This window comes from Cyanistes caeruleus, unplaced genomic scaffold (genome assembly GCF_971803275.1).
Source record: "Cyanistes caeruleus unplaced genomic scaffold, bCyaCae1.hap1.1 HAP1_SUPER_34, whole genome shotgun sequence".
NCBI classification, from domain to species: Eukaryota; Metazoa; Chordata; class Aves; order Passeriformes; family Paridae; genus Cyanistes; species Cyanistes caeruleus.
In genome coordinates, this window is record NW_028256296.1 from 1,925,726 (window position 1) to 1,949,612 (window position 23,887).

Below are 23,887 nucleotides of genomic sequence, written 5' to 3' on the forward strand. Positions count from 1 at the left end.
TAAGTGACAAAGCAAAAGATTCCTGTTTCCAGAGATGATCACAGAATCCAATGAAGAGAACTTTTGCCTTTGAAGAACTTATCCTTCATGATTCAATGACACCCCTTGAATCATGGCCCACAAACACAGCTGAGACTGGTGTCAAATGGGAGGAAAGGACTGATGGCAGAGTTTTCTAAGCAGCTGGCATCAGAGCAATAGGAAGGCATGAGAAAATGTTTTTTCTTGTGAAAATCTCCATAGATTGACAAAAGAGAACTTCTTTTTCCCTACAAGGACTGATGAAAAGACTATAGCAGAGTTATGACTGTTTTAAACAGCAATGGTTTTTTTTACCTCTGTGTTGTCAATTAAACACAGCAATGCGTGGCTGCTGGGGAAAAAGGGTATCTGGAAGTTTTATTCTGGTTTTGTATCCTTGTAGTTTGGTTAATAAACTTCCTCGATTCCTTTTAAATTTTAAACTTCTTTTGGCCTTCTCATATTCCACATCTTCAAGCAAGAAATGGATAAGTTTTCCAGTGATTTTTTAATTAATACTTTCAAACCATGACAGGTGTCAGAGTGAGGAGGAAATTGGAGCTGTCAGAGCGATTGCTTCACTAAGAGGTGAACAGTGGGGCTGTCATGGCTGTCATGTGACAGAGAGTGGAACACTGAGGCTTTCACTGCTCGGCTGTCACAGAGAGTGGAACACTAGAACTGTCACAGCTGTAGTATCACATTGCAGAGGAAATTGGAGTTGTCAGAGCTCTGGTGTCACAGAGAATAGAAGACTGTGCTGTCACTGTTGTGGTGTCACAGAGAGGGGAGCAGTTGGGCTGTGACGGCTCTGGTGTCACAGAGAGGGAAACCAGTGCTGTGACTGCCGTGGTGTCACAGAGAGTGGAACGCTGTTGCTGTCAATTCTGTGGTGTCACAGAGAGGGAAGCCCAGAGCTGTCACTGCTGTGGTGTCACAGAGAGGGAAGCCCAGTGCTGTCACTGCTGTGGTGTCACAGAGAGGGAGGCCCAGTGCTGTCGCTGCTGTGGTGTCAAAGAGAGGGAAGCCCAATGGTGTCACTGCTGTGGTGTCAGACAGAGCGGAATGCTGTTGTTGTCACTGCTGTTGTGTCACAGAGTGTGGATCACTGGTGCTGTCACAGCTGTGGCGTCACAGAGAGGGAAGCCCAGTGCTGCCACTGCTGTGGCGTCACAGACAGTGGAACACTGGTGTAGTCACAGCCATGGTGTCACAGAGATTAGAAAGCAGTTGTTGTCACTGCTGTTGTGTCACAGAGAGTGGAAAACTGGTGCTGTCACTGCCGTGGTGTCACTGAGAGAGGAACAATGGTGCTGTCTCTGATGTGGTGTCACAGAGAGGGAAGCCCAGTGCTGTCACGGCTGTGGCGTCACAGAGAGTGGAACGCTGGTGTGGTCACGGCTGTGGTGTCACAGAGAGTGGAACCCTGGGGCGGTAGCTGCTCTGGTGTTACAGAGAGGGGACGCCTGGGGCTGTCACTGCTGTGTGTGTGATAGGCTGATAAATAAGAAACAAAGAAAAACTGCTAGAGAAATTAAAGCTGCTGGAGGTTGATGGGGTTTCTTTCTGCTGGCCAATGCCTGGTCATCTCTGAGAACAGACAGTCGTTTTCCCATTGTAAAGGGAGATCAACTTGTGAACACCACCCTTTGAAACCTAAGCCCAGGAATTTTTCTTTCTCTCTGGTTTCTGCCTTTGGAAGAGCTAGTATGGCTAGGCTTCAGCCTCTTGCCCCCACAGCTGGACAAGGCTGCCGCAGGGGGAGCGGGGCTGGCAGGATTTCGGCGCTTCCTGGAGGGGGTTGGAGAGTGTGAAATGACAGCGGCCCCTTCCCAGATGGGCTGAAGCTCTGGCAGGGCTCACTGAGCCTTGTAGAGTGGGGCTGGCGGGTCAGGCTGCTTCCTGGCTCGGCAGCACTTTGTGCCGCTGCTGGCTTTCAGCAGCAACTGCCGAGGAAGGGGAGGGAAAGCTCTTGAGCTGTGGCTTGCTGACACAGTGGCCACACTCCTCCAGAGCAGCTAGGGAAAATCTTGCATGGCAAAGAGCTGCAGCCGCTGGCCCCGGGACCATCCCCAGTGCCTGGGCAAGAGTTGAAGCCTTTCACTAGCCAGACGAGACTTGCAGATGAATCCTTTTTCCAGAGAGAGGGGAAGAGAGAGGGATCAACAGGTAAAGAGGCAGCATCAACCACCCAAGGCAGCGAGGAAAGGAATTAAGCCTCAGATGGGAAGAGAAGAGGAAGATGCCCGAAGAAGCTGAAATTTTCTTTTATTCAAGCTATGGAGGGGGACAATCATGTTCTGAAGAAACTCCTTGAATTCCTGAAACAGTATTTTGGGGGGAATGGAGTATTTCAAAGCATAGTTCTGAGCAAAAGGAATTCATTGCTAAAGCTGTGCTAATGGTGAAGTTGTTGTAATGCTATGTGATGCTGGAAGAGAAAAGGAGAAGTGAGAGATGCTGAAGATTTGTGGCTCTTAAGTGACAAAGCAAAACATTCCTGTTTCCAGAGATGATCACAGAATCCAATGAAGAGAACTTTTGCCTTTGAAGAACTTATCCTTCATGATTCAATGACACCCCTTGAATCATGGCCCACAAACACAGCTGAGGCTGGTGTCAAATGGGAGGAAAGGACTGATGGCAGAGTTTTCTAAGCAGCTGGCATCAGAGCAATAGGAAGGCATGAGAAAATGTTTTTTCTTGTGAAAATCTCCATAGATTGACAAAAGAGAACTTCTTTTTCCCTACAAGGACTGATGAAAAGACTATAGCAGAGTTATGACTGTTTTAAACAGCAATGGTTTTTTTTACCTCTGTGCTGTCAATTAAACACAGCAATGCGTGGCTGCTGGGGAAAAAGGGTATCTGGAAGTTTTATTCTGGTTTTGTATCCTTGTAGTTTGGTTAATAAACTTCCTCGATTCCTTTTAAATTTTAAACTTCTTTTGGCCTTCTCATATTCCACATCTTCAAGCAAGAAATGGATAAGTTTTCCAGTGATTTTTTAATTAATACTTTCAAACCATGACAGGTGTCAGAGTGAGGAGGAAATTGGAGCTGTCAGAGCGATTGCTTCACTAAGAGGTGAACAGTGGGGCTGTCATGGCTGTCATGTGACAGAGAGTGGAACACTGAGGCTTTCACTGCTCGGGTGTCACAGAGAGTGGAACACTAGAACTGTCACAGCTGTAGTATCACATTGCAGAGGAAATTGGAGTTGTCAGAGCTCTGGTGTCACAGAGAATAGAAGACTGTGCTGTCACTGTTGTGGTGTCACAGAGAGGGGAGCAGTTGGGCTGTGACGGCTCTGGTGTCACAGAGAGGGAAACCAGTGCTGTGACTGCCGTGGTGTCACAGAGAGTGGAACGCTGTTGCTGTCAATTCTGTGGTGTCACAGAGAGGGAAGCCCAGTGCTGTCACTGCTGTGGTGTCACAGAGAGGGAGGCCCAGTGCTGTCGCTGCTGTGGTGTCAAAGAGAGGGAAGCCCAATGGTGTCACTGCTGTGGTGTCAGACAGAGCGGAATGCTGTTGTTGTCACTGCTGTTGTGTCACAGAGTGTGGATCACTGGTGCTGTCACAGCTGTGGCGTCACAGAGAGGGAAGCCCAGTGCTGCCACTGCTGTGGCGTCACAGACAGTGGAACACTGGTGTAGTCACAGCCATGGTGTCACAGAGATTAGAAAGCAGTTGTTGTCACTGCTGTTGTGTCACAGAGAGTGGAAAACTGGTGCTGTCACTGCCGTGGTGTCACTGAGAGAGGAACAATGGTGCTGTCTCTGATGTGGTGTCACAGAGAGGGAAGCCCAGTACTGTCACGGCTGTGGCGTCACAGAGAGTGGAACGCTGGTGTGGTCACGGCTGTGGTGTCACAGAGAGTGGAACCCTGGGGCGGTAGCTGCTCTGGTGTTACAGAGAGGGGACGCCTGGGGCTGTCACTGCTGTGTGTGTGATAGGCTGATAAATAAGAAACAAAGAAAAACTGCTAGAGAAATTAAAGCTGCTGGAGGTTGATGGGGTTTCTTTCTGCTGGCCAATGCCTGGTCATCTCTGAGAACAGACAGTCGTTTTCCCATTGTAAAGGGAGATCAACTTGTGAACACCACCCTTTGAAACCTAAGCCCAGGAATTTTTCTTTCTCTCTGGTTTCTGCCTTTGGAAGAGCTAGTATGGCTAGGCTTCAGCCTCTTTCCCCCCCGGCTGGACAAGGCTGCCGCAGAGGGAGTGGGGCTGGCAGGATTTCGGCGCTTCCTGGAGGGGGTTGGAGAGTGTGAAATGACAGCGGCCCCTTCCCAGATGGGCTGAAGCTCTGGCAGGGCTCACTGAGCCTTGTAGAGTGGGGCTGGCGGGTCAGGCTGCTTCCTGGCTCGGCAGCAGTTTGTGCCGCTGCTGGCTTTCAGCAGCAACTGCCGAGGAAGGGGAGGGAAAGCTCTTGAGCTGTGGCTTGCTGACACAGTAGCCACACTCCTCCAGAGCAGCTAGGGAAAATGTTGCATGGCAAAGAGCTGCAGCCGCTGGCCCCGGGACCATCCCCAGTGCCTGGGCAAGAGTTGAAGCCTTTCACTAGCCAGACGAGACTTGCAGATGAATCCTTTTTCCAGAGAGAGGGGAAGAGAGAGGGATCAACAGGTAAAGAGGCAGCATCAACCACCCAAGGCAGCGAGGAAAGGAATTAAGCCTCAGATGGGAAGAGAAGAGGAAGATGCCCGAAGAAGCTGAAATTTTCTTTTATTCAAGCTATGGAGGGGGACAATCATGTTCTGAAGAAACTCCTTGAATTCCTGAAACAGTATTTTGGGGGGAATGGAGTATTTCAAAGCATAGTTCTGAGCAAAAGGAATTCATTGCTAAAGCTGTGCTAATGGTGAAGTTGTTGTAATGCTATGTGATGCTGGAAGAGAAAAGGAGAAGTGAGAGATGCTGAAGATTTGTGGCTCTTAAGTGACAAAGCAAAAGATTCCTGTTTCCAGAGATGATCACAGAATCCAATGAAGAGAACTTTTGCCTTTGAAGAACTTATCCTTCATGATTCAATGACACCCCTTGAATCATGGCCCACAAACACAGCTGAGACTGGTGTCAAATGGGAGGAAAGGACTGATGGCAGAGTTTTCTAAGCAGCTGGCATCAGAGCAATAGGAAGGCATGAGAAAATGTTTTTTCTTGTGAAAATCTCCATAGATTGACAAAAGAGAACTTCTTTTTCCCTACAAGGACTGATGAAAAGACTATAGCAGAGTTATGACTGTTTTAAACAGCAATGGTTTTTTTTACCTCTGTGTTGTCAATTAAACACAGCAATGCGTGGCTGCTGGGGAAAAAGGGTATCTGGAAGTTTTATTCTGGTTTTGTATCCTTGTAGTTTGGTTAATAAACTTCCTCGATTCCTTTTAAATTTTAAACTTCTTTTGGCCTTCTCATATTCCACATCTTCAAGCAAGAAATGGATAAGTTTTCCAGTGATTTTTTAATTAATACTTTCAAACCATGACAGGTGTCAGTGAGGAGGAAATTGGAGCTGTCAGAGCGATTGCTTCACTAAGAGGTGAACAGTGGGGCTGTCATGGCTGTCATGTGACAGAGAGTGGAACACTGAGGCTTTCACTGCTCGGGTGTCACAGAGAGTGGAACACTAGAACTGTCACAGCTGTAGTATCACATTGCAGAGGAAATTGGAGTTGTCAGAGCTCTGGTGTCACAGAGAATAGAAGACTGTGCTGTCACTGTTGTGGTGTCACAGAGAGGGGAGCAGTTGGGCTGTGACGGCTGTGGTGTCACAGAGAGGGAAACCAGTGCTGTGACTGCCGTGGTGTCACAGAGAGTGGAACGCTGTTGCTGTCAATTCTGTGGTGTCACAGAGAGGGAAGCCCAGTGCTGTCACTGCTGTGGTGTCACAGAGAGGGAGGCCCAGTGCTGTCGCTGCTGTGGTGTCAAAGAGAGGGAAGCCCAATGGTGTCACTGCTGTGGTGTCAGACAGAGCGGAATGCTGTTGTTGTCACTGCTGTTGTGTCACAGAGTGTGGATCACTGGTGCTGTCACAGCTGTGGCGTCACAGAGAGGGAAGCCCAGTGCTGCCACTGCTGTGGCGTCACAGACAGAGGAACACTGGTGTAGTCACAGCCATGGTGTCACAGAGATTAGAAAGCAGTTGTTGTCACTGCTGTTGTGTCACAGAGAGTGGAAAACTGGTGCTGTCACTGCCGTGGTGTCACTGAGAGAGGAACAATGGTGCTGTCTCTGATGTGGTGTCACAGAGAGGGAAGCCCAGTGCTGTCACGGCTGTCGTGTCACAGAGAGTGGAACGCTGGTGTGGTCACGGCTGTGGTGTCACAGAGAGTGGAACCCTGGGGCGGTAGCTGCTCTGGTGTTACAGAGAGGGGACGCCTGGGGCTGTCACTGCTGTGTGTGTGATAGGCTGATAAATAAGAAACAAAGAAAAACTGCTAGAGAAATTAAAGCTGCTGGAGGTTGATGGGGTTTCTTTCTGCTGGCCAATGCCTGGTCATCTCTGAGAACAGACAGTCGTTTTCCCATTGTAAAGGGAGATCAACTTGTGAACACCACCCTTTGAAACCTAAGCCCAGGAATTTTTCTTTCTCTCTGGTTTCTGCCTTTGGAAGAGCTAGTATGGCTAGGCTTCAGCCTCTTGCCCCCACAGCTGGACAAGGCTGCCGCAGGGGGAGCGGGGCTGGCAGGATTTCGGCGCTTCCTGGAGGGGGTTGGAGAGTGTGAAATGACAGCGGCCCCTTCCCAGATGGGCTGAAGCTCTGGCAGGGCTCACTGAGCCTTGTAGAGTGGGGCTGGCGGGTCAGGCTGCTTCCTGGCTCGGCAGCAGTTTGTGCCGCTGCTGGCTTTCAGCAGCAACTGCCAAGGAAGGGGAGGGAAAGCTCTTGAGCTGTGGCTTGCTGACACAGTGGCCACACTCCTCCAGAGCAGCTAGGGAAAATCTTGCATGGCAAAGAGCTGCAGCCGCTGGCCCCGGGACCATCCCCAGTGCCTGGGCAAGAGTTGAAGCCTTTCACTAGCCAGACGAGACTTGCAGATGAATCCTTTTTCCAGAGAGAGGGGAAGAGAGAGGGATCAACAGGTAAAGAGGCAGCATCAACCACCCAAGGCAGCGAGGAAAGGAATTAAGCCTCAGATGGGAAGAGAAGAGGAAGATGCCCGAAGAAGCTGAAATTTTCTTTTATTCAAGCTATGGAGGGGGACAATCATGTTCTGAAGAAACTCCTTGAATTCCTGAAACAGTATTTTGGGGGGAATGGAGTATTTCAAAGCATAGTTCTGAGCAAAAGGAATTCATTGCTAAAGCTGTGCTAATGGTGAAGTTGTTGTAATGCTATGTGATGCTGGAAGAGAAAAGGAGAAGTGAGAGATGCTGAAGATTTGTGGCTCTTAAGTGACAAAGCAAAAGATTCCTGTTTCCAGAGATGATCACAGAATCCAATGAAGAGAACTTTTGCCTTTGAAGAACTTATCCTTCATGATTCAATGACACCCCTTGAATCATGGCCCACAAACACAGCTGAGACTGGTGTCAAATGGGAGGAAAGGACTGATGGCAGAGTTTTCTAAGCAGCTGGCATCAGAGCAATAGGAAGGCATGAGAAAATGTTTTTTCTTGTGAAAATCTCCATAGATTGACAAAAGAGAACTTCTTTTTCCCTACAAGGACTGATGAAAAGACTATAGCAGAGTTATGACTGTTTTAAACAGCAATGGTTTTTTTTACCTCTGTGTTGTCAATTAAACACAGCAATGCGTGGCTGCTGGGGAAAAAGGGTATCTGGAAGTTTTATTCTGGTTTTGTATCCTTGTAGTTTGGTTAATAAACTTCCTCGATTCCTTTTAAATTTTAAACTTCTTTTGGCCTTCTCATATTCCACATCTTCAAGCAAGAAATGGATAAGTTTTCCAGTGATTTTTTAATTAATACTTTCAAACCATGACAGGTGTCAGAGTGAGGAGGAAATTGGAGCTGTCAGAGCGATTGCTTCACTAAGAGGTGAACAGTGGGGCTGTCATGGCTGTCATGTGACAGAGAGTGGAACACTGAGGCTTTCACTGCTCGGCTGTCACAGAGAGTGGAACACTAGAACTGTCACAGCTGTAGTATCACATTGCAGAGGAAATTGGAGTTGTCAGAGCTCTGGTGTCACAGAGAATAGAAGACTGTGCTGTCACTGTTGTGGTGTCACAGAGAGGGGAGCAGTTGGGCTGTGACGGCTCTGGTGTCACAGAGAGGGAAACCAGTGCTGTGACTGCCGTGGTGTCACAGAGAGTGGAACGCTGTTGCTGTCAATTCTGTGGTGTCACAGAGAGGGAAGCCCAGTGCTGTCACTGCTGTGGTGTCACAGAGAGGGAGGCCCAGTGCTGTCGCTGCTGTGGTGTCAAAGAGAGGGAAGCCCAATGGTGTCACTGCTGTGGTGTCAGACAGAGCGGAATGCTGTTGTTGTCACTGCTGTTGTGTCACAGAGTGTGGATCACTGGTGCTGTCACAGCTGTGGCGTCACAGAGAGGGAAGCCCAGTGCTGCCACTGCTGTGGCGTCACAGACAGTGGAACACTGGTGTAGTCACAGCCATGGTGTCACAGAGATTAGAAAGCAGTTGTTGTCACTGCTGTTGTGTCACAGAGAGTGGAAAACTGGTGCTGTCACTGCCGTGGTGTCACTGAGAGAGGAACAATGGTGCTGTCTCTGATGTGGTGTCACAGAGAGGGAAGCCCAGTACTGTCACGGCTGTGGCGTCACAGAGAGTGGAACGCTGGTGTGGTCACGGCTGTGGTGTCACAGAGAGTGGAACCCTGGGGCGGTAGCTGCTCTGGTGTTACAGAGAGGGGACGCCTGGGGCTGTCACTGCTGTGTGTGTGATAGGCTGATAAATAAGAAACAAAGAAAAACTGCTAGAGAAATTAAAGCTGCTGGAGGTTGATGGGGTTTCTTTCTGCTGGCCAATGCCTGGTCATCTCTGAGAACAGACAGTCGTTTTCCCATTGTAAAGGGAGATCAACTTGTGAACACCACCCTTTGAAACCTAAGCCCAGGAATTTTTCTTTCTCTCTGGTTTCTGCCTTTGGAAGAGCTAGTATGGCTAGGCTTCAGCCTCTTTCCCCCCCGGCTGGACAAGGCTGCCGCAGAGGGAGTGGGGCTGGCAGGATTTCGGCGCTTCCTGGAGGGGGTTGGAGAGTGTGAAATGACAGCGGCCCCTTCCCAGATGGGCTGAAGCTCTGGCAGGGCTCACTGAGCCTTGTAGAGTGGGGCTGGCGGGTCAGGCTGCTTCCTGGCTCGGCAGCAGTTTGTGCCGCTGCTGGCTTTCAGCAGCAACTGCCGAGGAAGGGGAGGGAAAGCTCTTGAGCTGTGGCTTGCTGACACAGTAGCCACACTCCTCCAGAGCAGCTAGGGAAAATGTTGCATGGCAAAGAGCTGCAGCCGCTGGCCCCGGGACCATCCCCAGTGCCTGGGCAAGAGTTGAAGCCTTTCACTAGCCAGACGAGACTTGCAGATGAATCCTTTTTCCAGAGAGAGGGGAAGAGAGAGGGATCAACAGGTAAAGAGGCAGCATCAACCACCCAAGGCAGCGAGGAAAGGAATTAAGCCTCAGATGGGAAGAGAAGAGGAAGATGCCCGAAGAAGCTGAAATTTTCTTTTATTCAAGCTATGGAGGGGGACAATCATGTTCTGAAGAAACTCCTTGAATTCCTGAAACAGTATTTTGGGGGGAATGGAGTATTTCAAAGCATAGTTCTGAGCAAAAGGAATTCATTGCTAAAGCTGTGCTAATGGTGAAGTTGTTGTAATGCTATGTGATGCTGGAAGAGAAAAGGAGAAGTGAGAGATGCTGAAGATTTGTGGCTCTTAAGTGACAAAGCAAAAGATTCCTGTTTCCAGAGATGATCACAGAATCCAATGAAGAGAACTTTTGCCTTTGAAGAACTTATCCTTCATGATTCAATGACACCCCTTGAATCATGGCCCACAAACACAGCTGAGACTGGTGTCAAATGGGAGGAAAGGACTGATGGCAGAGTTTTCTAAGCAGCTGGCATCAGAGCAATAGGAAGGCATGAGAAAATGTTTTTTCTTGTGAAAATCTCCATAGATTGACAAAAGAGAACTTCTTTTTCCCTACAAGGACTGATGAAAAGACTATAGCAGAGTTATGACTGTTTTAAACAGCAATGGTTTTTTTTACCTCTGTGTTGTCAATTAAACACAGCAATGCGTGGCTGCTGGGGAAAAAGGGTATCTGGAAGTTTTATTCTGGTTTTGTATCCTTGTAGTTTGGTTAATAAACTTCCTCGATTCCTTTTAAATTTTAAACTTCTTTTGGCCTTCTCATATTCCACATCTTCAAGCAAGAAATGGATAAGTTTTCCAGTGATTTTTTAATTAATACTTTCAAACCATGACAGGTGTCAGTGAGGAGGAAATTGGAGCTGTCAGAGCGATTGCTTCACTAAGAGGTGAACAGTGGGGCTGTCATGGCTGTCATGTGACAGAGAGTGGAACACTGAGGCTTTCACTGCTCGGGTGTCACAGAGAGTGGAACACTAGAACTGTCACAGCTGTAGTATCACATTGCAGAGGAAATTGGAGTTGTCAGAGCTCTGGTGTCACAGAGAATAGAAGACTGTGCTGTCACTGTTGTGGTGTCACAGAGAGGGGAGCAGTTGGGCTGTGACGGCTGTGGTGTCACAGAGAGGGAAACCAGTGCTGTGACTGCCGTGGTGTCACAGAGAGTGGAACGCTGTTGCTGTCAATTCTGTGGTGTCACAGAGAGGGAAGCCCAGTGCTGTCACTGCTGTGGTGTCACAGAGAGGGAGGCCCAGTGCTGTCGCTGCTGTGGTGTCAAAGAGAGGGAAGCCCAATGGTGTCACTGCTGTGGTGTCAGACAGAGCGGAATGCTGTTGTTGTCACTGCTGTTGTGTCACAGAGTGTGGATCACTGGTGCTGTCACAGCTGTGGCGTCACAGAGAGGGAAGCCCAGTGCTGCCACTGCTGTGGCGTCACAGACAGAGGAACACTGGTGTAGTCACAGCCATGGTGTCACAGAGATTAGAAAGCAGTTGTTGTCACTGCTGTTGTGTCACAGAGAGTGGAAAACTGGTGCTGTCACTGCCGTGGTGTCACTGAGAGAGGAACAATGGTGCTGTCTCTGATGTGGTGTCACAGAGAGGGAAGCCCAGTGCTGTCACGGCTGTCGTGTCACAGAGAGTGGAACGCTGGTGTGGTCACGGCTGTGGTGTCACAGAGAGTGGAACCCTGGGGCGGTAGCTGCTCTGGTGTTACAGAGAGGGGACGCCTGGGGCTGTCACTGCTGTGTGTGTGATAGGCTGATAAATAAGAAACAAAGAAAAACTGCTAGAGAAATTAAAGCTGCTGGAGGTTGATGGGGTTTCTTTCTGCTGGCCAATGCCTGGTCATCTCTGAGAACAGACAGTCGTTTTCCCATTGTAAAGGGAGATCAACTTGTGAACACCACCCTTTGAAACCTAAGCCCAGGAATTTTTCTTTCTCTCTGGTTTCTGCCTTTGGAAGAGCTAGTATGGCTAGGCTTCAGCCTCTTGCCCCCACAGCTGGACAAGGCTGCCGCAGGGGGAGCGGGGCTGGCAGGATTTCGGCGCTTCCTGGAGGGGGTTGGAGAGTGTGAAATGACAGCGGCCCCTTCCCAGATGGGCTGAAGCTCTGGCAGGGCTCACTGAGCCTTGTAGAGTGGGGCTGGCGGGTCAGGCTGCTTCCTGGCTCGGCAGCAGTTTGTGCCGCTGCTGGCTTTCAGCAGCAACTGCCAAGGAAGGGGAGGGAAAGCTCTTGAGCTGTGGCTTGCTGACACAGTGGCCACACTCCTCCAGAGCAGCTAGGGAAAATCTTGCATGGCAAAGAGCTGCAGCCGCTGGCCCCGGGACCATCCCCAGTGCCTGGGCAAGAGTTGAAGCCTTTCACTAGCCAGACGAGACTTGCAGATGAATCCTTTTTCCAGAGAGAGGGGAAGAGAGAGGGATCAACAGGTAAAGAGGCAGCATCAACCACCCAAGGCAGCGAGGAAAGGAATTAAGCCTCAGATGGGAAGAGAAGAGGAAGATGCCCGAAGAAGCTGAAATTTTCTTTTATTCAAGCTATGGAGGGGGACAATCATGTTCTGAAGAAACTCCTTGAATTCCTGAAACAGTATTTTGGGGGGAATGGAGTATTTCAAAGCATAGTTCTGAGCAAAAGGAATTCATTGCTAAAGCTGTGCTAATGGTGAAGTTGTTGTAATGCTATGTGATGCTGGAAGAGAAAAGGAGAAGTGAGAGATGCTGAAGATTTGTGGCTCTTAAGTGACAAAGCAAAAGATTCCTGTTTCCAGAGATGATCACAGAATCCAATGAAGAGAACTTTTGCCTTTGAAGAACTTATCCTTCATGATTCAATGACACCCCTTGAATCATGGCCCACAAACACAGCTGAGAATGGTGTCAAATGGGAGGAAAGGACTGATGGCAGAGTTTTCTAAGCAGCTGGCATCAGAGCAATAGGAAGGCATGAGAAAATGTTTTTTCTTGTGAAAATCTCCATAGATTGACAAAAGAGAACTTCTTTTTCCCTACAAGGACTGATGAAAAGACTATAGCAGAGTTATGACTGTTTTAAACAGCAATGGTTTTTTTTACCTCTGTGTTGTCAATTAAACACAGCAATGCGTGGCTGCTGGGGAAAAAGGGTATCTGGAAGTTTTATTCTGGTTTTGTATCCTTGTAGTTTGGTTAATAAACTTCCTCGATTCCTTTTAAATTTTAAACTTCTTTTGGCCTTCTCATATTCCACATCTTCAAGCAAGAAATGGATAAGTTTTCCAGTGATTTTTTAATTAATACTTTCAAACCATGACAGGTGTCAGAGTGAGGAGGAAATTGGAGCTGTCAGAGCGATTGCTTCACTAAGAGGTGAACAGTGGGGCTGTCATGGCTGTCATGTGACAGAGAGTGGAACACTGAGGCTTTCACTGCTCGGCTGTCACAGAGAGTGGAACACTAGAACTGTCACAGCTGTAGTATCACATTGCAGAGGAAATTGGAGTTGTCAGAGCTCTGGTGTCACAGAGAATAGAAGACTGTGCTGTCACTGTTGTGGTGTCACAGAGAGGGGAGCAGTTGGGCTGTGACGGCTCTGGTGTCACAGAGAGGGAAACCAGTGCTGTGACTGCCGTGGTGTCACAGAGAGTGGAACGCTGTTGCTGTCAATTCTGTGGTGTCACAGAGAGGGAAGCCCAGTGCTGTCACTGCTGTGGTGTCACAGAGAGGGAGGCCCAGTGCTGTCGCTGCTGTGGTGTCAAAGAGAGGGAAGCCCAATGGTGTCACTGCTGTGGTGTCAGACAGAGCGGAATGCTGTTGTTGTCACTGCTGTTGTGTCACAGAGTGTGGATCACTGGTGCTGTCACAGCTGTGGCGTCACAGAGAGGGAAGCCCAGTGCTGCCACTGCTGTCGTGTCACAGACAGAGGAACACTGGTGTAGTCACAGCCATGGTGTCACAGAGATTAGAAAGCAGTTGTTGTCACTGCTGTTGTGTCACAGAGAGTGGAAAACTGGTGCTGTCACTGCCGTGGTGTCACTGAGAGAGGAACAATGGTGCTGTCTCTGATGTGGTGTCACAGAGAGGGAAGCCCAGTGCTGTCACGGCTGTCGTGTCACAGAGAGTGGAACGCTGGTGTGGTCACGGCTGTGGTGTCACAGAGAGTGGAACCCTGGGGCGGTAGCTGCTCTGGTGTTACAGAGAGGGGACGCCTGGGGCTGTCACTGCTGTGTGTGTGATAGGCTGATAAATAAGAAACAAAGAAAAACTGCTAGAGAAATTAAAGCTGCTGGAGGTTGATGGGGTTTCTTTCTGCTGGCCAATGCCTGGTCATCTCTGAGAACAGACAGTCGTTTTCCCATTGTAAAGGGAGATCAACTTGTGAACACCACCCTTTGAAACCTAAGCCCAGGAATTTTTCTTTCTCTCTGGTTTCTGCCTTTGGAAGAGCTAGTATGGCTAGGCTTCAGCCTCTTGCCCCCACAGCTGGACAAGGCTGCCGCAGGGGGAGCGGGGCTGGCAGGATTTCGGCGCTTCCTGGAGGGGGTTGGAGAGTGTGAAATGACAGCGGCCCCTTCCCAGATGGGCTGAAGCTCTGGCAGGGCTCACTGAGCCTTGTAGAGTGGGGCTGGCGGGTCAGGCTGCTTCCTGGCTCGGCAGCAGTTTGTGCCGCTGCTGGCTTTCAGCAGCAACTGCCAAGGAAGGGGAGGGAAAGCTCTTGAGCTGTGGCTTGCTGACACAGTGGCCACACTCCTCCAGAGCAGCTAGGGAAAATCTTGCATGGCAAAGAGCTGCAGCCGCTGGCCCCGGGACCATCCCCAGTGCCTGGGCAAGAGTTGAAGCCTTTCACTAGCCAGACGAGACTTGCAGATGAATCCTTTTTCCAGAGAGAGGGGAAGAGAGAGGGATCAACAGGTAAAGAGGCAGCATCAACCACCCAAGGCAGCGAGGAAAGGAATTAAGCCTCAGATGGGAAGAGAAGAGGAAGATGCCCGAAGAAGCTGAAATTTTCTTTTATTCAAGCTATGGAGGGGGACAATCATGTTCTGAAGAAACTCCTTGAATTCCTGAAACAGTATTTTGGGGGGAATGGAGTATTTCAAAGCATAGTTCTGAGCAAAAGGAATTCATTGCTAAAGCTGTGCTAATGGTGAAGTTGTTGTAATGCTATGTGATGCTGGAAGAGAAAAGGAGAAGTGAGAGATGCTGAAGATTTGTGGCTCTTAAGTGACAAAGCAAAAGATTCCTGTTTCCAGAGATGATCACAGAATCCAATGAAGAGAACTTTTGCCTTTGAAGAACTTATCCTTCATGATTCAATGACACCCCTTGAATCATGGCCCACAAACACAGCTGAGACTGGTGTCAAATGGGAGGAAAGGACTGATGGCAGAGTTTTCTAAGCAGCTGGCATCAGAGCAATAGGAAGGCATGAGAAAATGTTTTTTCTTGTGAAAATCTCCATAGATTGACAAAAGAGAACTTCTTTTTCCCTACAAGGACTGATGAAAAGACTATAGCAGAGTTATGACTGTTTTAAACAGCAATGGTTTTTTTTACCTCTGTGTTGTCAATTAAACACAGCAATGCGTGGCTGCTGGGGAAAAAGGGTATCTGGAAGTTTTATTCTGGTTTTGTATCCTTGTAGTTTGGTTAATAAACTTCCTCGATTCCTTTTAAATTTTAAACTTCTTTTGGCCTTCTCATATTCCACATCTTCAAGCAAGAAATGGATAAGTTTTCCAGTGATTTTTTAATTAATACTTTCAAACCATGACAGGTGTCAGAGTGAGGAGGAAATTGGAGCTGTCAGAGCGATTGCTTCACTAAGAGGTGAACAGTGGGGCTGTCATGGCTGTCATGTGACAGAGAGTGGAACACTGAGGCTTTCACTGCTCGGCTGTCACAGAGAGTGGAACACTAGAACTGTCACAGCTGTAGTATCACATTGCAGAGGAAATTGGAGTTGTCAGAGCTCTGGTGTCACAGAGAATAGAAGACTGTGCTGTCACTGTTGTGGTGTCACAGAGAGGGGAGCAGTTGGGCTGTGACGGCTCTGGTGTCACAGAGAGGGAAACCAGTGCTGTGACTGCCGTGGTGTCACAGAGAGTGGAACGCTGTTGCTGTCAATTCTGTGGTGTCACAGAGAGGGAAGCCCAGTGCTGTCACTGCTGTGGTGTCACAGAGAGGGAGGCCCAGTGCTGTCGCTGCTGTGGTGTCAAAGAGAGGGAAGCCCAATGGTGTCACTGCTGTGGTGTCAGACAGAGCGGAATGCTGTTGTTGTCACTGCTGTTGTGTCACAGAGTGTGGATCACTGGTGCTGTCACAGCTGTGGCGTCACAGAGAGGGAAGCCCAGTGCTGCCACTGCTGTCGTGTCACAGACAGAGGAACACTGGTGTAGTCACAGCCATGGTGTCACAGAGATTAGAAAGCAGTTGTTGTCACTGCTGTTGTGTCACAGAGAGTGGAAAACTGGTGCTGTCACTGCCGTGGTGTCACTGAGAGAGGAACAATGGTGCTGTCTCTGATGTGGTGTCACAGAGAGGGAAGCCCAGTGCTGTCACGGCTGTCGTGTCACAGAGAGTGGAACGCTGGTGTGGTCACGGCTGTGGTGTCACAGAGAGTGGAACCCTGGGGCGGTAGCTGCTCTGGTGTTACAGAGAGGGGACGCCTGGGGCTGTCACTGCTGTGTGTGTGATAGGCTGATAAATAAGAAACAAAGAAAAACTGCTAGAGAAATTAAAGCTGCTGGAGGTTGATGGGGTTTCTTTCTGCTGGCCAATGCCTGGTCATCTCTGAGAACAGACAGTCGTTTTCCCATTGTAAAGGGAGATCAACTTGTGAACACCACCCTTTGAAACCTAAGCCCAGGAATTTTTCTTTCTCTCTGGTTTCTGCCTTTGGAAGAGCTAGTATGGCTAGGCTTCAGCCTCTTGCCCCCACAGCTGGACAAGGCTGCCGCAGGGGGAGCGGGGCTGGCAGGATTTCGGCGCTTCCTGGAGGGGGTTGGAGAGTGTGAAATGACAGCGGCCCCTTCCCAGATGGGCTGAAGCTCTGGCAGGGCTCACTGAGCCTTGTAGAGTGGGGCTGGCGGGTCAGGCTGCTTCCTGGCTCGGCAGCAGTTTGTGCCGCTGCTGGCTTTCAGCAGCAACTGCCAAGGAAGGGGAGGGAAAGCTCTTGAGCTGTGGCTTGCTGACACAGTGGCCACACTCCTCCAGAGCAGCTAGGGAAAATCTTGCATGGCAAAGAGCTGCAGCCGCTGGCCCCGGGACCATCCCCAGTGCCTGGGCAAGAGTTGAAGCCTTTCACTAGCCAGACGAGACTTGCAGATGAATCCTTTTTCCAGAGAGAGGGGAAGAGAGAGGGATCAACAGGTAAAGAGGCAGCATCAACCACCCAAGGCAGCGAGGAAAGGAATTAAGCCTCAGATGGGAAGAGAAGAGGAAGATGCCCGAAGAAGCTGAAATTTTCTTTTATTCAAGCTATGGAGGGGGACAATCATGTTCTGAAGAAACTCCTTGAATTCCTGAAACAGTATTTTGGGGGGAATGGAGTATTTCAAAGCATAGTTCTGAGCAAAAGGAATTCATTGCTAAAGCTGTGCTAATGGTGAAGTTGTTGTAATGCTATGTGATGCTGGAAGAGAAAAGGAGAAGTGAGAGATGCTGAAGATTTGTGGCTCTTAAGTGACAAAGCAAAAGATTCCTGTTTCCAGAGATGATCACAGAATCCAATGAAGAGAACTTTTGCCTTTGAAGAACTTATCCTTCATGATTCAATGACACCCCTTGAATCATGGCCCACAAACACAGCTGAGAATGGTGTCAAATGGGAGGAAAGGACTGATGGCAGAGTTTTCTAAGCAGCTGGCATCAGAGCAATAGGAAGGCATGAGAAAATGTTTTTTCTTGTGAAAATCTCCATAGATTGACAAAAGAGAACTTCTTTTTCCCTACAAGGACTGATGAAAAGACTATAGCAGAGTTATGACTGTTTTAAACAGCAATGGTTTTTTTTACCTCTGTGTTGTCAATTAAACACAGCAATGCGTGGCTGCTGGGGAAAAAGGGTATCTGGAAGTTTTATTCTGGTTTTGTATCCTTGTAGTTTGGTTAATAAACTTCCTCGATTCCTTTTAAATTTTAAACTTCTTTTGGCCTTCTCATATTCCACATCTTCAAGCAAGAAATGGATAAGTTTTCCAGTGATTTTTTAATTAATACTTTCAAACCATGACAGGTGTCAGAGTGAGGAGGAAATTGGAGCTGTCAGAGCGATTGCTTCACTAAGAGGTGAACAGTGGGGCTGTCATGGCTGTCATGTGACAGAGAGTGGAACACTGAGGCTTTCACTGCTCGGCTGTCACAGAGAGTGGAACACTAGAACTGTCACAGCTGTAGTATCACATTGCAGAGGAAATTGGAGTTGTCAGAGCTCTGGTGTCACAGAGAATAGAAGACTGTGCTGTCACTGTTGTGGTGTCACAGAGAGGGGAGCAGTTGGGCTGTGACGGCTCTGGTGTCACAGAGAGGGAAACCAGTGCTGTGACTGCCGTGGTGTCACAGAGAGTGGAACGCTGTTGCTGTCAATTCTGTGGTGTCACAGAGAGGGAAGCCCAGTGCTGTCACTGCTGTGGTGTCACAGAGAGGGAGGCCCAGTGCTGTCGCTGCTGTGGTGTCAAAGAGAGGGAAGCCCAATGGTGTCACTGCTGTGGTGTCAGACAGAGCGGAATGCTGTTGTTGTCACTGCTGTTGTGTCACAGAGTGTGGATCACTGGTGCTGTCACAGCTGTGGCGTCACAGAGAGGGAAGCCCAGTGCTGCCACTGCTGTCGTGTCACAGACAGAGGAACACTGGTGTAGTCACAGCCATGGTGTCACAGAGATTAGAAAGCAGTTGTTGTCACTGCTGTTGTGTCACAGAGAGTGGAAAACTGGTGCTGTCACTGCCGTGGTGTCACTGAGAGAGGAACAATGGTGCTGTCTCTGATGTGGTGTCACAGAGAGGGAAGCCCAGTGCTGTCACGGCTGTCGTGTCACAGAGAGTGGAACGCTGGTGTGGTCACGGCTGTGGTGTCACAGAGAGTGGAACCCTGGGGCGGTAGCTGCTCTGGTGTTACAGAGAGGGGACGCCTGGGGCTGTCACTGCTGTGTGTGTGATAGGCTGATAAATAAGAAACAAAGAAAAACTGCTAGAGAAATTAAAGCTGCTGGAGGTTGATGGGGTTTCTTTCTGCTGGCCAATGCCTGGTCATCTCTGAGAACAGACAGTCGTTTTCCCATTGTAAAGGGAGATCAACTTGTGAACACCACCCTTTGAAACCTAAGCCCAGGAATTTTTCTTTCTCTCTGGTTTCTGCCTTTGGAAGAGCTAGTATGGCTAGGCTTCAGCCTCTTGCCCCCACAGCTGGACAAGGCTGCCGCAGGGGGAGCGGGGCTGGCAGGATTTCGGCGCTTCCTGGAGGGGGTTGGAGAGTGTGAAATGACAGCGGCCCCTTCCCAGATGGGCTGAAGCTCTGGCAGGGCTCACTGAGCCTTGTAGAGTGGGGCTGGCGGGTCAGGCTGCTTCCTGGCTCGGCAGCAGTTTGTGCCGCTGCTGGCTTTCAGCAGCAACTGCCAAGGAAGGGGAGGGAAAGCTCTTGAGCTGTGGCTTGCTGACACAGTGGCCACACTCCTCCAGAGCAGCTAGGGAAAATCTTGCATGGCAAAGAGCTGCAGCCGCTGGCCCCGGGACCATCCCCAGTGCCTGGGCAAGAGTTGAAGCCTTTCACTAGCCAGACGAGACTTGCAGATGAATCCTTTTTCCAGAGAGAGGGGAAGAGAGAGGGATCAACAGGTAAAGAGGCAGCATCAACCACCCAAGGCAGCGAGGAAAGGAATTAAGCCTCAGATGGGAAGAGAAGAGGAAGATGCCCGAAGAAGCTGAAATTTTCTTTTATTCAAGCTATGGAGGGGGACAATCATGTTCTGAAGAAACTCCTTGAATTCCTGAAACAGTATTTTGGGGGGAATGGAGTATTTCAAAGCATAGTTCTGAGCAAAAGGAATTCATTGCTAAAGCTGTGCTAATGGTGAAGTTGTTGTAATGCTATGTGATGCTGGAAGAGAAAAGGAGAAGTGAGAGATGCTGAAGATTTGTGGCTCTTAAGTGACAAAGCAAAAGATTCCTGTTTCCAGAGATGATCACAGAATCCAATGAAGAGAACTTTTGCCTTTGAAGAACTTATCCTTCATGATTCAATGACACCCCTTGAATCATGGCCCACAAACACAGCTGAGACTGGTGTCAAATGGGAGGAAAGGACTGATGGCAGAGTTTTCTAAGCAGCTGGCATCAGAGCAATAGGAAGGCATGAGAAAATGTTTTTTCTTGTGAAAATCTCCATAGATTGACAAAAGAGAACTTCTTTTTCCCTACAAGGACTGATGAAAAGACTATAGCAGAGTTATGACTGTTTTAAACAGCAATGGTTTTTTTTACCTCTGTGTTGTCAATTAAACACAGCAATGCGTGGCTGCTGGGGAAAAAGGGTATCTGGAAGTTTTATTCTGGTTTTGTATCCTTGTAGTTTGGTTAATAAACTTCCTCGATTCCTTTTAAATTTTAAACTTCTTTTGGCCTTCTCATATTCCACATCTTCAAGCAAGAAATGGATAAGTTTTCCAGTGATTTTTTAATTAATACTTTCAAACCATGACAGGTGTCAGAGTGAGGAGGAAATTGGAGCTGTCAGAGTGATTGCTTCACTAAGAGGTGAACAGTGGGGCTGTCATGGCTGTCATGTGACAGAGAGTGGAACACTGAGGCTTTCACTGCTCGGCTGTCACAGAGAGTGGAACACTAGAACTGTCACAGCTGTAGTATCACATTGCAGAGGAAATTGGAGTTGTCAGAGCTCTGGTGTCACAGAGAATAGAAGACTGTGCTGTCACTGTTGTGGTGTCACAGAGAGGGGAGCAGTTGGGCTGTGACGGCTCTGGTGTCACAGAGAGGGAAACCAGTGCTGTGACTGCCGTGGTGTCACAGAGAGTGGAACGCTGTTGCTGTCAATTCTGTGGTGTCACAGAGAGGGAAGCCCAGTGCTGTCACTGCTGTGGTGTCACAGAGAGGGAGGCCCAGTGCTGTCGCTGCTGTGGTGTCAAAGAGAGGGAAGCCCAATGGTGTCACTGCTGTGGTGTCAGACAGAGCGGAATGCTGTTGTTGTCACTGCTGTTGTGTCACAGAGTGTGGATCACTGGTGCTGTCACAGCTGTGGCGTCACAGAGAGGGAAGCCCAGTGCTGCCACTGCTGTCGTGTCACAGACAGAGGAACACTGGTGTAGTCACAGCCATGGTGTCACAGAGATTAGAAAGCAGTTGTTGTCACTGCTGTTGTGTCACAGAGAGTGGAAAACTGGTGCTGTCACTGCCGTGGTGTCACTGAGAGAGGAACAATGGTGCTGTCTCTGATGTGGTGTCACAGAGAGGGAAGCCCAGTGCTGTCACGGCTGTCGTGTCACAGAGAGTGGAACGCTGGTGTGGTCACGGCTGTGGTGTCACAGAGAGTGGAACCCTGGGGCGGTAGCTGCTCTGGTGTTACAGAGAGGGGACGCCTGGGGCTGTCACTGCTGTGTGTGTGATAGGCTGATAAATAAGAAACAAAGAAAAACTGCTAGAGAAATTAAAGCTGCTGGAGGTTGATGGGGTTTCTTTCTGCTGGCCAATGCCTGGTCATCTCTGAGAACAGACAGTCGTTTTCCCATTGTAAAGGGAGATCAACTTGTGAACACCACCCTTTGAAACCTAAGCCCAGGAATTTTTCTTTCTCTCTGGTTTCTGCCTTTGGAAGAGCTAGTATGGCTAGGCTTCAGCCTCTTGCCCCCACAGCTGGACAAGGCTGCCGCAGGGGGAGCGGGGCTGGCAGGATTTCGGCGCTTCCTGGAGGGGGTTGGAGAGTGTGAAATGACAGCGGCCCCTTCCCAGATGGGCTGAAGCTCTGGCAGGGCTCACTGAGCCTTGTAGAGTGGGGCTGGCGGGTCAGGCTGCTTCCTGGCTCGGCAGCAGTTTGTGCCGCTGCTGGCTTTCAGCAGCAACTGCCAAGGAAGGGGAGGGAAAGCTCTTGAGCTGTGGCTTGCTGACACAGTGGCCACACTCCTCCAGAGCAGCTAGGGAAAATCTTGCATGGCAAAGAGCTGCAGCCGCTGGCCCCGGGACCATCCCCAGTGCCTGGGCAAGAGTTGAAGCCTTTCACTAGCCAGACGAGACTTGCAGATGAATCCTTTTTCCAGAGAGAGGGGAAGAGAGAGGGATCAACAGGTAAAGAGGCAGCATCAACCACCCAAGGCAGCGAGGAAAGGAATTAAGCCTCAGATGGGAAGAGAAGAGGAAGATGCCCGAAGAAGCTGAAATTTTCTTTTATTCAAGCTATGGAGGGGGACAATCATGTTCTGAAGAAACTCCTTGAATTCCTGAAACAGTATTTTGGGGGGAATGGAGTATTTCAAAGCATAGTTCTGAGCAAAAGGAATTCATTGCTAAAGCTGTGCTAATGGTGAAGTTGTTGTAATGCTATGTGATGCTGGAAGAGAAAAGGAGAAGTGAGAGATGCTGAAGATTTGTGGCTCTTAAGTGACAAAGCAAAAGATTCCTGTTTCCAGAGATGATCACAGAATCCAATGAAGAGAACTTTTGCCTTTGAAGAACTTATCCTTCATGATTCAATGACACCCCTTGAATCATGGCCCACAAACACAGCTGAGACTGGTGTCAAATGGGAGGAAAGGACTGATGGCAGAGTTTTCTAAGCAGCTGGCATCAGAGCAATAGGAAGGCATGAGAAAATGTTTTTTCTTGTGAAAATCTCCATAGATTGACAAAAGAGAACTTCTTTTTCCCTACAAGGACTGATGAAAAGACTATAGCAGAGTTATGACTGTTTTAAACAGCAATGGTTTTTTTTACCTCTGTGTTGTCAATTAAACACAGCAATGCGTGGCTGCTGGGGAAAAAGGGTATCTGGAAGTTTTATTCTGGTTTTGTATCCTTGTAGTTTGGTTAATAAACTTCCTCGATTCCTTTTAAATTTTAAACTTCTTTTGGCCTTCTCATATTCCACATCTTCAAGCAAGAAATGGATAAGTTTTCCAGTGATTTTTTAATTAATACTTTCAAACCATGACAGGTGTCAGAGTGAGGAGGAAATTGGAGCTGTCAGAGTGATTGCTTCACTAAGAGGTGAACAGTGGGGCTGTCATGGCTGTCATGTGACAGAGAGTGGAACACTGAGGCTTTCACTGCTCGGCTGTCACAGAGAGTGGAACACTAGAACTGTCACAGCTGTAGTATCACATTGCAGAGGAAATTGGAGTTGTCAGAGCTCTGGTGTCACAGAGAATAGAAGACTGTGCTGTCACTGTTGTGGTGTCACAGAGAGGGGAGCAGTTGGGCTGTGACGGCTCTGGTGTCACAGAGAGGGAAACCAGTGCTGTGACTGCCGTGGTGTCACAGAGAGTGGAACGCTGTTGCTGTCAATTCTGTGGTGTCACAGAGAGGGAAGCCCAGTGCTGTCACTGCTGTGGTGTCACAGAGAGGGAGGCCCAGTGCTGTCGCTGCTGTGGTGTCAAAGAGAGGGAAGCCCAATGGTGTCACTGCTGTGGTGTCAGACAGAGCGGAATGCTGTTGTTGTCACTGCTGTTGTGTCACAGAGTGTGGATCACTGGTGCTGTCACAGCTGTGGCGTCACAGAGAGGGAAGCCCAGTGCTGCCACTGCTGTCGTGTCACAGACAGAGGAACACTGGTGTAGTCACAGCCATGGTGTCACAGAGATTAGAAAGCAGTTGTTGTCACTGCTGTTGTGTCACAGAGAGTGGAAAACTGGTGCTGTCACTGCCGTGGTGTCACTGAGAGAGGAACAATGGTGCTGTCTCTGATGTGGTGTCACAGAGAGGGAAGCCCAGTGCTGTCACGGCTGTCGTGTCACAGAGAGTGGAACGCTGGTGTGGTCACGGCTGTGGTGTCACAGAGAGTGGAACCCTGGGGCGGTAGCTGCTCTGGTGTTACAGAGAGGGGACGCCTGGGGCTGTCACTGCTGTGTGTGTGATAGGCTGATAAATAAGAAACAAAGAAAAACTGCTAGAGAAATTAAAGCTGCTGGAGGTTGATGGGGTTTCTTTCTGCTGGCCAATGCCTGGTCATCTCTGAGAACAGACAGTCGTTTTCCCATTGTAAAGGGAGATCAACTTGTGAACACCACCCTTTGAAACCTAAGCCCAGGAATTTTTCTTTCTCTCTGGTTTCTGCCTTTGGAAGAGCTAGTATGGCTAGGCTTCAGCCTCTT